This window comes from Agelaius phoeniceus, chromosome 1 (assembly GCF_051311805.1).
Source record: "Agelaius phoeniceus isolate bAgePho1 chromosome 1, bAgePho1.hap1, whole genome shotgun sequence".
In the NCBI taxonomy this organism is placed as follows: Eukaryota; Metazoa; Chordata; class Aves; order Passeriformes; family Icteridae; genus Agelaius; species Agelaius phoeniceus.
In genome coordinates this window covers 142425102-142430801 of record NC_135265.1, presented here as the reverse complement: position 1 = coordinate 142430801, position 5700 = coordinate 142425102, and positions in this window count along the sequence as shown.

Below are 5700 nucleotides of genomic sequence, written 5' to 3'. Positions count from 1 at the left end.
TTGTGTCAGCTATTTGTGCCTGCTTACCCAATGAATTTCTGTGCATGTGTATGCTACCAAATGGACTATCAGAACCTGTCTCTGTGCTCCTGACACTGTCTCCTCTTGCCAATCCAGGGAGTTCAAGTATCAGAGAACAGCTTCTTCTCTGCACAAAAAAAAAAAAAAAAAAAAAAAAAAAAATTCTAAACTATAGATGTTTTTTCTCCTAAAAGTTTGAGTTGGTCTAGTTGATATCTACAACACCTAATAAGATACCTTCCAATTCAAACTATTTTCTGATTGTCTCATCCTAATTACCTGTGAGTTTTGTCCTTTCTTTTCCATTTCGTACTATTTACCATTCCCAGCAGGAATAGGAAGGAATTCCAGCTTTCTCCTGAGCATGCTGATGTAAAGTTGAGCTTACCAAGGCCCCACAGGCTCCAGTTGGCTCTCAAAGCTTGTATCAATCTGAACTACTTTCTGTGTGTTGAAGCAATTTTCAGCTCTTATGCAGATAAAAAAGTTGGCATCAGTTGGCATCAGCTGCCCATCCCTTCCAATGCCATCCTCATCTATTGCTGGAACTAATTTCATGCCTGAGTGTCTCAGCTGATAACACTGATCTGAGCCTTGGACAAGCAATGACCAGGCAGCAATCCCTCCTCAAGCAATTGTAAACTAAGTGTAAGACTAGGATAATAAATACATATAAACAACCAGAAAAAAAGAGTGAGACAACACTGATGAGAGAAAAAGGCAGAATATCCATGATTTTAGCAATCTAGCAGCTTTCATAGAGGAACAAGGACTTATGAGTTTTACCTGCAGGAGTTAACAAATCTTCCTGAGACTAGAAGGAAGTTTGGGGGAAAAATGCTGAAAGTTCTACTTGAAATTTCACACATAAAAGATGTGTTGTTCAGAGTTGGAAATGGCTCTTCCTACAGTGAGCAACAGATGATAAACAAACCAGTTGAAGATAATGAAGGCCCCTGAAAGCACAGATATCAGTGTGGTGGATGAGTTAGTGAAGGTTGGTTTGGAAAAAGGAGAAATGGGAATGCTGACTATTCACACCCACTTCAGCTCCCAGCTAATTTCTACAAATTTTCATTTATTTATCCCACACTTGCTGTTCACAATGAGTGCTGTCCTCAGTCTGCCCATACCTGTCTTCTGTCCCCAGCTTCACTCCTGTGCCTCCAGTGTCTTCCATCATAACTTCTTTTCAGCCCTTGAGCATCTGGTGTCAGGACTGTTCCTTTCCCTGGCCACAGCTCATTTCAGTTTCCCCTCTGCACTCTATAAGATTAGCACAATCTTTTTCTGTATGTCTAAAAAAAAAGTCAAACCAGATAAACAAAACTGATATCCTTCCACAGTGCTCAAGTACATTTGCCCACTGGTGGAATGGACTGACCTCTTTGTAAGTGTGTGATATAATATGGACATTTCCAACTTCAACTATAGCAAATAATTATTATTATCAGAAAATCTAAGTAAAAGCTTAACACTTTCCAAGCTCATAAGAAACAACCTCAAACATTTTTTTCATTTTTCATTATGAGGAACTCAAATCCCTTTGGCCAAAGCAGGAAGATGTTGAGATGATTACTTTGAGGATCAGATGGCAGCAGTCAGAGAGACAAGATGTATAGGCAGAGGTCATAGACTGGTATTAAACCTGTAAGTACAGCTGCAAAATAGCAGACAAGCTTTTATTGTTCTCAGGTCTGAAGTGAGAATGGTGATCTCCCAACTCAATAAGAGGTTGGTAATAACTGCACTGGTCTTGACCATCAGAAAAACAGGGGGACAAAAACTCGTGGGCAAAGATGGGTAAGGGATTTTCAAGCAAAGTGAATAAGAATTTTGAACAGCATATGACAGATACAAACACGCAATCATTAACGAGACCAGTGGTATCATCTAATTAAAAAAAAAAAAAAAAAAAAAAGCCTGAACAGCAAATTATGTTATTGTGCATTTTAATTTTCTCCAGAAAGAGATTGGAGAGAAAGATTGTGGTGGGGGGAGGTAACCAAAGCAAATCTTCACTATTTTAAGAAAGTGAGGGAAACTAATATCCCTGTTTCCACTAGAGCTCTCTCATATCCCAGATTTGTCAGATGTATTTAATTCCTGACAATGAAATAAATGTATCTCAGATAGAACACAGTTAAGAAAGGAAAGATCACTGAATTTTTGTTTTTGCAAGATTTTTTTCATTTTTTTAGAAGAATTTTACATCTTTTACAAAAATAGTCTTTGAAAATCATGTTATAGAATTTTAAATAGTATTTGTATCCAGCAACTAAGGAATCCAAATTCTTTCTGAGCATAGGTCTGCATTTATCACTATATCCACTTTGGAAAACTGGTCTGGGTGGGTAGCTGACCCCTGCCATTTTATGGCTCACTGATTCTTTGACAGGTACTTCTGGGTGGCTGTAGGTTATGGCACAAATGTTTCTTTACCTGCTCCCTTGTGCATTTCCCTTCCTTAAGCTCTCCCTGGCTCCACATGAAGGACTGGAAAGTCAGCCTGTGTGAGTTCATAAAATTGTGGGGCAAAGGGAAGTGGCTGACTAACAAAAGATGGCAAACAACTTCTAATTCAGCTCTTTCTGAAAGGTCACATACATGGAGTTTGTTTCTGGAACTTCTTTAAAAGGAGAGAAAACCCCAATGTGCTCATGTTGCCTATCTCATCTTTCTTCCTGGATTTTGCACGCAAATACAATGCTGAGTGGGAAAAAGAAACATTAGAACTTTTAATTCTTATTAGGCTTTTCAGTGCAAACTGAAAAGTAATTTGTCATGCTCAGTGCCTTTGCTCTGTTTAATCAGAATCAGATGAAACATTTGTTGAGAGATTTCTGCAGAAACATTGGGAAATGTGTTCACTGACAATTTGTGAAAAAAATTCCACATTTCAAAAATTAAGGAAGCCAAGAAGGCTCATTTATTATTTCATTCTATATTTCCCATAAAAGCTAATGTAGCAATTCTCAAAAATATATTGCACATAAATGATATGTTATTTATTTGGGATATTATCCATTTTTACAACTGTAGGAACTGTTTTGACACATCAGAAAGAAGGAATTCTGACCTGAATCAATATCTCTGAATTGCTGATAGGTGAAAATTGCTGCTTCTAAAAGCTGTGCAGTGGTCCAAAACACAGCATTTGATTGAGCATTTTGCACCAAATTAATTCAAATAATGTTACATTATGGAGAAGAAACTGAGCAATGTCTGCTTTAAAAGGCTTTGTGCACTGCTTTGTTAAAGAAAACTCATGTAACAGACACAGGCCCCCAACCCACAGCCTCTCCCTCAAGGCTGTTGCCCAGATTTATGTGCTGCAGCAGTGATCTCAGTGATCTCAGCTGGACTTTGCACAGCTTTAGCATCTCTAGGAAGCTGCATTTGCAGAAAAGGGGTTAATTTTAAAACTACTGATAATTTGCCATTTTTGTGCACTTTTTACTTTCCCCCTAACATCTCCTTTCTGCTATTGTGTTTGCAGAACTAATAATTTATACTGTCACAAAATTACATCTGAAAAGGAGTAGGTCTCTTATTTTTTTCTTTTTGCATTTCTTTCATAAAATACAATTCCTTAATCAAGACAAGGAGGAAAAGTACAGACACTATCCCACATCCAGGTCAATGTCTAGTGTTACTGACAATGTGGCCACTGGTATACTGGCTAGTCCATTGGGAGAGGGATTTTTTCCCAATGGAAATGTGTCCATAACAGGTCCATAGGTGGGAAAAGTCAGATTTGGGTGAATCATTTTTTTTTCCCCGGGAAAACTTTCAACTGAAGAAATTCTGATCAAGCCTCAAACTGTAGCCATAATATCATTTCGGAAAAAGGTTTTAGGTAATTTGGTTCTTATTCCTTTGTCTCACTCTCTCTGATTGATCAAAAATATACAGCTCAGACCAGAAAAGCCCTTCCAGTAAAAATGCTGTCAATATCAAGATTGTTTTAACATTCTGTGTCTTAGTTCTTTGACAAAGAGCATTAAAACCTTTTTTTATTCAACCATGCTTTAACTAGAACATTTTTTTCCTTTAGGGAGTGGAAAGATACATTTTCACTTGGTCAATAAATCAGCAAAATTGCCATATTGGTTACTGTTCTTGCAACAAAGAAATTACATGATATCAAACATACACACAGTTGTGCCAGCACGCTCTCATTTTAGGATACAAGATTCATGGGCTTTCATCCAATCAAAAATCCAGAGAGAAAATGAAAATGTGTGTCTTGGACACTTTATTGTTAATTATAAAGAGGCCTAGAAATACTAACTTAATAAACAGCCTTTGTAAGGAATGGATGCTATTAAAATATACTTGTCACTGCCCAGCTCTAATGATGAATGAATAACACTTCTGTGATATACGAGGTGATGGCACAAGGGAATGATAAGAAGGATATCATAGCTAAAGGATTAAATTAAGTTGTTTGAGGAGGGCTACACCACCCAGTCTCCCAAGATGCCCTGGCTGCAAAAGAGGACAGCTATCATCATTCATACCTACTTTTCCAGGCTCTGCTCCCATGCAGGTCCTTTCACATGTCTAGGATCACTTCCAAAGGCCCTTCCCAAATTTTTCAAGCATCTAAGTATGGTCTTTATTTTGCACAAAGCTCACCAAAATGTTCTGAGATTTAACTTCACTTGTAAATTATGTGTGGCAGTAAGGCAGGGGAGTTGGAAAACCTCACTTTTTTTTTTTCTGAGCAATTTATGTCTTTGGTGTACATGATTTAATTTCAGGTGGATAACTAGAAGTTCTACCCATCATCATCATGTTGCCTTTGGAAAAAAAAGAAATTATCTGAAAAAAACCCCATAGTAACATGTGTTCTGGCAGAATCATACATGATCATAATATCAAAGCCTTTAAAACTATTTATTGTCTTGTCAATGAATATACAAAAGACTCAGTTACAATGTATTGTGTACCTCCAATGATTCTAAGAGAAGCAATATTTTCTTCTTGTTCAAGGCTGTCTCTGATTCTCTTCAAGCTCCTTCTTTTATGTCATAAATATCAGAAAGACTAGGTTAGGACTAAATTACTAGATAATATCCCAAAACATTTCTTGGCAAATCTTTCCAGTAAACTAAGAAATAAGAAGTGTAGAAAGTATAATATGGGAAGAAAGTATAACTTTCAATATTTAAAAATAAAGACAGTCAGATTTTCTGATGGTGATGGTGCAGTATCAACCCACCCATCTGGCCGGGTCCTTGCTTTCCCCTCCCTTCCCCCTTGGCCCTCACCTTCTGAGTGTTGGTCCCACTGCCTCTGGGGCCAGGCTGGGCTTTGAATTAATGAAATGTTCTGGGTACAATTATTGAGGTTTTTTTGTTTAGTCTGAATAATTTAACTGAAATAGTTTTCACTACATGCTTTGTTCCAACAGAAGATGACAAGGAGATGGGACTGGGATTCAGTGCCTGGGAACAGGGAGCCAGCACGCGGCTTTGCCATTGACTGAGCAATTTGAGCACATCTTCATGCAGCACCTATGGTCACCAGATCTTCGGGGAAAATGCTTCAATCTCATTTCATTAAAAGAGTAAATGATGTAATCTGAAGTAAATGAAGTAATCTGAGGTGCATTGGCTACTTAAAATACAAATTTCTTGGTTTGACGCTAAGTCACAGAACTTTCGGCTGCAA